We start from the raw sequence: 8,818 nt of genomic DNA, 5'->3' as shown, positions 1-8,818 counted from the left end.
TTTAACCAGGTAGGCCAGTTGAGAACACCTTTATTTAACCAGGTAGGCCAGTTGAGAACACCTTTATTTAACCAGGCAGGTCAGTTGAGAACACCTTTATTTAACCAGGTAGGCCAGTTGAGAACACCTTTATTTAACCAGGTAGGATAGTTGAGAACACCTTTATTTAACCAGGTAGGCCAGTTGAGAACACCTTTATTTAACCAGGTAGGCTAGTTGAGAACACCTTTATTTAACCAGGTAGGCTAGTTGAGAACACCTTTATTTAACCAGGTAGGCTAGTTGAGAACACCTTTATTTAACCAGGCAGGCCAGTTGAGAACACCTTTATTTAACCAAGCAGGCTAGTTGAGAACACCTTTATTTAACCAGGTAGGTTAGTTGAACACCTTTATTTAACCAGGTAGGCTAGTTGAGAACACCTTTATTTAACCAGGCAGGCCAGTTGAGAACACCTTTATTTAACCAGGCAGGTCAGTTGAGAACACCTTTATTTAACCAGGTAGGCTAGTTGAGAACACCTTTATTTAACCAGGCAGGTCAGTTGAGAACACCTTTATTTAACCAGGCAGGCCAGTTGAGAACACCTTTATTTAACCAGGCAGGCCAGTTGAGAACACCTTTATTTAACCAGGCAGGCCAGTTGAGAACACCTTTATTTAACCAGGCAGGCCAGTTGAGAACACCTTTATTTAACCAGGCAGGTCAGTTGAGAACACCTTTATTTAACCAGGCAGGCTAGTTGAACACCTTTATTTAACCAGGTAGGTCAGTTGAACACCTTTATTTAACCAGGTAGGTCAGTTGAACACCTTTATTTAACCAGGCAGGCCAGTTGAACACCTTTATTTAACCAGGCAGGCCAGTTGAGAACACCTTTATTTAACCAGGCAGGTCAGTTGAGAACACCTTTATTTAACCAGGCAGGTCAGTTGAGAACACCTTTATTTAACCAGGTAGGCCAGTTGAGAACACCTTTATTTAACCAGGCAGGTCAGTTGAGAACACCTTTATTTAACCAGGCAGGTCAGTTGAGAACACCTTTATTTAACCAGGCAGGTCAGTTGAGAACACCTTTATTTAACCAGGCAGGCCAGTTGAGAACACCTTTATTTAACCAGGCAGGTCAGTTGAGAACACCTTTATTTAACCAGGTAGGCTAGTTGAGAACACCTTTATTTAACCAGGCAGGTCAGTTGAGAACACCTTTATTTAACCAGGTAGGCTAGTTGAGAACACCTTTATTTAACCAGGCAGGCCAGTTGAGAACACCTTTATTTAACCAGGTAGGCTAGTTGAGAACACCTTTATTTAACCAGGTAGGCTAGTTGAGAACACCTTTATTTAACCAGGCAGGCCAGTTGAGAACACCTTTATTTAACCAGGTAGGCTAGTTGAGAACACCTTTATTTAACCAGGCAGGTCAGTTGAGAACACCTTTATTTAACCAGGTAGGCTAGTTGAGAACACCTTTATTTAACCAGGCAGGTCAGTTGAGAACACCTTTATTTAACCAGGTAGGCTAGTTGAGAACACCTTTATTTAACCAGGTAGGCTAGTTGAGAACACCTTTATTTAACCAGGTAGGCCAGTTGAGAACACCTTTATTTAACCAGGTAGGCTAGTTGAGAACACCTTTATTTAACCAGGTAGGCTAGTTGAGAACACCTTTATTTAACCAGGCAGGTCAGTTGAGAACACCTTTATTTAACCAGGTAGGCCAGTTGAGAACACCTTTATTTAACCAGGCAGGCCAGTTGAGAACAACTGCGACCTGGCCAAGATAAAGCAAAGCAGTGCGACAAAAACAAGTTACACACATAAACAAAGGTACAGTCAATAACACAAAAGAAAATAAAAATAGAAAGATCTATGTACAGTTTGTGGAAATGTAGAAGAGTAGGGAGGTGGGCAATAAATAGGCCATAGAGGTGAAAAAATCATTACAATTTAGCATTAATACTGGAGTGATAGATATGCAGATGATGATGTGCAAGTAGGGGTGCAAAAGAGCAAGAGGGTAAGTAATAATATGGGGATGAGGTAGTCGGGTGTACTATTTACAGATTGGCTGTGTACAGGTACAGTGATCGGTAAGCTGCTCTGACAGCTGATGCTTAATTGGAGAGGGAGATATAAGATTCCAGCTTCAGAGATTTTTGCAATTCGTTCCAGTCATTGGCAGCAGAGAACTGGAAGGAAAGGCGACCAAAGTAAGTGTTGGCTTTGGGGACTAGCGTGCTACGGATGGGTGTTGCTATGGTGAACAGCGAGCTGAGTTAAGGCGGCACTTTACCTAGCAAAGACCTATAGATGACCTGGAGCCAGTGGGTTTGGCATGAATATGTATCGAGGGCCAGCCAACGAGAGCATACAGGTCGCAGTGGTGGGTGGTATATGGGGCTTTGGTGATAAAACGGATGGCACTAGGATAAACTAAATCCAGTTTGCTGAGTAGAGTTGTGGGCTATTTTGTAAATGACATCGCCGAAGTCGAGGATCGGTAGGATAGTCAGTTCTACAAGGGTATGTTTGGCAGCATGAGTGAAGGAGACTTTGTTGCGAAATAGGAAGCCGATTCTAGATTTAATTTTGGATTGGAGATGCTTACTGTGAGTCTGGAAGGAGAGTTTACAGTCTAACCGGACACCTAGGTATTTGTAGTTGTCCACATATTCTAGGTCAGAACCATCCAGAGTAGTGATGCTAGTCGGGAGGGAGGGTGCGGACAGCAATCGGTTGAAGAGCATGCACTTAGTTTTACTAGCATTTAAAAGTGTTTGGAGGCCACGGAAGGAGTGTTGTTTGGCGTTGAAGCTCGTTTGGAGGTTTGTAAGCACAGTGTACAAATAAGGGCCAGATGTATACGAATGGTGTCGTCTGCGTAGAGGTGGATCAGAGAATCACCAGCCGCAAGAGCGACATCATTGATATATACAGAGGCCCTCCGATTTGACACACTGAACACTAACTGAGAGGTGTTCCAGTTTACCTGGGCCTTGTTGATTAGAAAGGCCTGCTCGCTGAAGTCTTTTAGTGAGCGTTTGACAGTGATGAGGGGTGGTCGTTTGACCGCGGACCCATTACACACGCAGGCAATGAGGCAGTGATCGCTGAGATCCTGGTTGAAGACAGCAGAGATGTATTTAGAGGGCAAGTTGATCAGGATGATATCTAAGAGGGTGCCATGGTTACGGATTTAAGGTTGTACCTGGTAGGTTCCTTGATAATTTATGTGAGATTGAGGGCATTTATCTTAGATTGTACCAAAAGGCAAAAATACTGTATAAATATAGGACAAACCACATCACAACACTACATAATGCGAGATCTAACATAAGGCAGCAAGACATGACAACACAGCATGGTTGAAAAACAACATGGTAGCAGCACAAAAACATGGTACAAACATTATTGGGCAAAGTCAACAGCAGAGGTCAAGAAGGTAGAGACAACAATACATCATACAAAGCAGCCACAACTGTCAGTAAGAGTGTCCATGATTGAGTCTTTGAATGAAGAGATGGAGATAAAACGTTGAGGGACTAGGGGTTGATTTTGGGATTCAGAGTATAAGTACCTCGCACATGTTGGAATAAATGTATCGGTGTATCAAATTTATATATATATTTTCCATATGCTGATTGATTTGTCTCGGATGGATGATACAATTATTTGATTTCAGCTGCCCCATGTTCTTAAGGACTTACGGTAACTAACTTTTTCTGATTGTGTCATATTCGTTCTTATTTTACAAACTATGGTTTGTTGTGCCCTGCCAGCGGCCCTCGACATGACGAAGTTACAGTTTCTAAATGTATATTTGACCGAACGGTTGATGTCAGCTGCCTAATAGATATGAGACCATATTAAAATACAAGGACGAAATACTGTAATACACTGAAAGAGCGAATGATCAACTGAGACGCAAACTGCACAGAAATGGGATTCCATTGCCAGGTTAGTAACAGTAGACAGCTAGCGAGGATAAAACGTCCTCAGATCTTCTGTAGATATCTTATTTGAAATATGAATTAATGTTAGCTAGCTAACCTGCCCCCGTATCTGCGTTTAGATGTCGACGATGGGTATGACGTGTGGTATAATGGTCTGTACAGACGTCACTCCGTCGATCCACGTGTGAGCATGGGCGGAGTCGGATTTTTTGGAGCAATGCGTACTTTTGCTCACGTCGCAGTTGCGTTCCACCACGGAATAATGAGACATATTTCACCTGATGTATAAATGTGAAGTATCTGGTGCCGAAAATCTCCCCCTGTCAGAATAACCCCACCACCCACTCTCTTCGCGTGAACTCGCACTCACTCCTTCATTGCTACGACTTGCTTACTTACTAGTTGAGATTTCTTATCACTTTAGGGTGCGTTTCATTATTTTTTTTAATGTCGGTTTGATCGCGGGAGGCACTTGTAATGTCTGCAGTTTTCGGTTTGGCTATTTGTTTCAAGTGTATTGGCCTATAAATACATCTCTTAACCAAAATTCGTCATCTCTCCCATGTCTTATTCGACTAGTAGTTGTTCTGAAATGTTTATTGCTTGCCTACATTTGACTCCCTCTGTTTAATATAACACACATACATTAATTATGAATTATTATTATGATTAAGTTTGTTCTATAGAAAGTATTTGACTCTAGCCACAAAATTAGGGAAATTAGAAGGGGAGGAGGATTTTCTTGCCTGCCAAAATTCGACGCAGTTTATTTATTTATATTTTATAAAAACATTTTAGAGGGTGGATCAGCTTTAATATTGCTGATTGTAGCTTCCATCAATGTAATTCTCTGCATCATTTTCAACCCACCATATATTTTTGGGGTAAATATATATATTTATATATACATACCCACATATATAAACATGCATACATATATATATTTTCCTTTATTATTCCCCGCAATCCCTACCACCCTTCCCCTAATTGGAGTAAACTAATAAACAATAACACTTCAACGCTACTTAAGGATTTAACTAGCTTCAGAAGCAAACATGTCTCTACAAATTAGAAGAGCTTGAACTGCGCTTACTGCTCAGGAGGATAAATAAAAACAAACAAGGGATAAAATGGCATGTTCGTCCATGAACCAGAATCTGGGTTTTTGACGAGTGGCAGCACACAGAAAAGTATCGCTTCGAAACTAGGAATCTTGACCGTTTGTACATTGTCATGGAAGTGTGCCAAGTTAACAGGCATGTCCGTCCTGAAGGAGGATGTTGTTGCCTATCCCTCTGTTGCAAAAGTTTTCGGATCGTTGGAATTATTTGTTTTATACGGGAGCTGTCGACCGAAAATATATTCGCAATCTGGGCTCCGGAAAACTCGGACAACGAGTACTACAAGGGATGTTTCTCAATGATCCTGAGTTCAGTCTGCGATAGAACAATAGAACAATCCCTGTCACAACAGACAATGCCAGGAACATTGTGAATGCTGTTACAGAAGCTGGACTTGGACCACAAAAAGGGGGCTTTTTATTTTTGTGTCTTTTGCCAAATAAACAAAAATTAACTACAGTAATTGATGGCAACCGAACTGTGACCTCAATACATACCAACTGTGGGTTTGGTGAGCTGTTACACCCCTACTTGTTACATAACACTGTCCACTGTCCACTCTTAATTTTCAGACCGAGAGTCCTCGACTCTTATAGAGCTTGAGGAGGGAGCCATTGGGTTGAAGCATGAACCAGAACCCAGGCAAACTATGGAGAAACAGGAGGGAAGGACCAGGAAGGAGGAAAAGCAACTTAGAGGACTAGACTCTGTCTAGATGTCTCTCCTTACAATGGAAATGATGGCTATGAGCAGAACACACCTCATTCAGTCAGTTCCAAACGCACACTGGGGAGAGTAGAGAGGGTGGCTCTCTGTCCAGCTCATCAATATCCAAACCAATCAAAACAGAGACTGAAGGACTGGGTGTTTGTCCATTTGATCCGTCAAGTGACCCCAATACATTCTCTTCGTCAGTGAACCTTGACCTTTCGGCAGGACAGAATGAGAACAGTGTAAGTATGATGGGGGTGGAAGGTGGTGAAGGACTACTGTCAGGGTTTGAGGCGCTACAGATACCACTACACATGGAACAGTCCCTTCAAAATCACTACAACACAGCATTGTGTTGCAAGGTGTGTGGGAAACCCTGTAGACATATGGGCCATTTAAACGCACACATGCAAATGCACATGAAAGAGAAGCCATTACTCTGCGGGGTTTGTGGTAAGTGCTTTAGCTCGCCGGGGAGGTTGAAAGGGTGTTAGCGGATTCACACAGGGGAGAAGCTCTATCAGTGCCATATCTGTAGGAAACGGTGCAATCAGACCGCACACCTGAAAGTGCATCCGAGTGTCCACACAGGAGAAAAACTGTTCAGTTGTCCTGTGTGTGGCAAGTGCTTCAGCCACTCCGACAAAATTAAACGTCACCTCCAGACCCACAGCCGTGAAGCCGTGAAGGCACCTAGGCTTGTGATTTTTTTTCTCTTTCTCTCAAAGAGCTAGGGATTCTGCGACTTTCTTAGAGAATGTTCTCTGAGTAACACTTCTCCATGCCATAGTCTCTTTCTCTCATGCAATAGGTTTTGTATTGCATTATAGTCAATTTAGTGTTTCTTTTTGTACATGTCACTGAATGGAGTTTTTGTGAATCTTTAAAAACACAACATTTTATGAGTTAGTTGCTAGTCTTTCTGAATTATACTGAACAAAAATATGGTGTGGCATATCAAGAAGCTTATTAAAGAGCAAGGTTCATTAGACAGGTGCACCTTGTGCTGGGGACAATAAAAGGCCTCTGTAAAATGGGCAGTTTTGTCACACAACACAGTGCTACAGATGTCTCATGTTTTGAGGGAGCGTGCAGTTGACATGCTGTCTGAAGGAATGTCCACCAGAGCTGTTGCCAGAAAATGTTATGTTAATTTCTCTACCATAAGCTGGCTCCAGTGTTGTTTTAGAGAATTTGGCAGTACATCCAACTGGCTGTTTAATCAGCTTATTAATATGCCACACCTGTCAGCTGGATGGATTTTCTTGGCAACGGAGAAATGCTCACTAATGCAGTTGCTTCACAAATTTGTGCTCAACATTTTAGAGAAATTAGAGAAATTGTGCGAATGGAAACATGGCACCAACACATGTTGCGTTTATATTTTTGTTCAGTATAACTGTGTTACTTGTTCGCGAGGGTTGGTCCTGAGCTAGGCTCTGCTGCACATACAGGTAACTGCTAAAATAATGAAAGACGGCGCCGACAGACATGGCAGCTCTGCTTCTAGATCCTAAGCAACTTTGCGATATTACAGCACTGTTGGAGCTAGGAACACAACCATTTCGCTACACCTGCAATAACATCTGCTAAACATGTGTGTGTGACCAATAACATCTGCTAAACATGTGTATGTGACCAATAAAATGTGATTCAATTTAACGGAAATACTTCAGTAAATGAGCAATACGAAGTATATTGAAAACAGGTGCTTCCACACAGGTGTGGTTCCTGAGTTAATTACCCAATTAACATCCAATCATGCTTAGGGTCATGTGAAAAATGCTGGGCAGGCCATTATTTTGGCTACCATGGCAATGTCCCCATCCACCGAGCACGAGTGTTCAGTGAATGGTTTGATGAGCATGAAAACAATTTAAACCATTTGCCATGGCTGTCTCAGTCACCAGATCCCAACCCAATTGAACACTTATGGGAGACTCTGGAGCACCGCCAGAGACAGCATTTTCAACCACCATCGACAAAACACCATATTATGGATTTTCTTGTGGAAGTATGGTGTTGCATCCCTCCAATAGAGTTCCAGACACTTGTAACATCTATGCCAATGTCCATTGAAGTTGTTCTGGCTCGTGGTGCCAACGCCCCATTAAGATATTTTATGTTGCAGTTACCTGTATATTCACTATAGCAAAGATCTGTGGCCCATTGTTTGGAAGTGAAACAGACATTTTTGTCAGACCCAGATCAATGCTTCTCCTGGAATTAAAAGTACTTTAGATACTGTGTATATATATATATAAGGTCCTAGTATTAAACATGTCATCTCCAATAGTTCACTGTAAACAGTAATGAGTTAGAATGGTCCCCTGGAGGTTTTTGTCTAGTTCCCGGTTTGTCCTGGGGACGTCACTTGATGGGAATTATTATTTAACATGTCCTCACCACCTGTGAGGTTTTGCTGTTTATAGTGTGCGGATTCGTCAATTCTTTGTCGATACATTCTGTCTGTATATTGTGTTTATCATCTATTTTCACCGTTTCACCAAATCAAATTCCGGATATATGTAAATGTCCTTTGTGAATAAAGGTAACTCTGTTTCTGAATGTTATTCAACAATATAACTTATTTATTAAATGTTTCATATGCTTACAGAGCTTGATCTTACCACATCGTAATATAAGATTGTTTTACTCCACACTCAAATATAGCATGGTTTACAGACCTACCTTGGTTACACTCCACCACCCATTTCACCTCCTTTATAGATACCTATCCAGGTCAGAACACCAATGGGACAGACTGGTGTCTAGCATAGGTCTACTGCAGGCCACAAGACTGTTGCCCTGTTCAGCTTTTACGTAGGCATTAGCACAGGGAGTTTACACAAATCTTTAGATTAATAAGTTGCATGACACCTACATCACTTTTCAGGTGCTATCCCATTCTGCCTTGGTGACCATGACTTAGGCACTTCTCCCCTTAACTGCTACAAGGGCACAGGCTGACCCTGTTATGCTACAAGCCTTTTCTGGGTTTGGTGTTTCATAGAGTTGGCTAGGGTGACA

The 8,818-nt window shown here is 41.9% G+C and overlaps 1 long non-coding RNA gene across 1 annotated transcript; it reads left to right on the top strand.

Annotated features, from left to right (window-relative positions):
- Nucleotides 1-3,701: 3,701 nt before the first annotated feature.
- Nucleotides 3,702-8,361, top strand: LOC116374464 (uncharacterized). Its single transcript, XR_004210404.1, has 2 exons — nt 3,702-3,960; nt 5,650-8,361. It is a non-coding gene; the product is annotated as an uncharacterized LOC116374464 (long non-coding RNA).
- The last annotated feature ends 457 nt before the right edge of the window (nt 8,362-8,818 follow it).

This window comes from Oncorhynchus kisutch, linkage group LG1 (genome assembly GCF_002021735.2).
Source record: "Oncorhynchus kisutch isolate 150728-3 linkage group LG1, Okis_V2, whole genome shotgun sequence".
Lineage (NCBI taxonomy): Eukaryota > Metazoa > Chordata > Actinopteri > Salmoniformes > Salmonidae > Oncorhynchus > Oncorhynchus kisutch.
The sequence above is the reverse complement of the archived record's forward strand: the minus strand, read 5'-3'. Positions and strand labels throughout refer to the sequence as shown.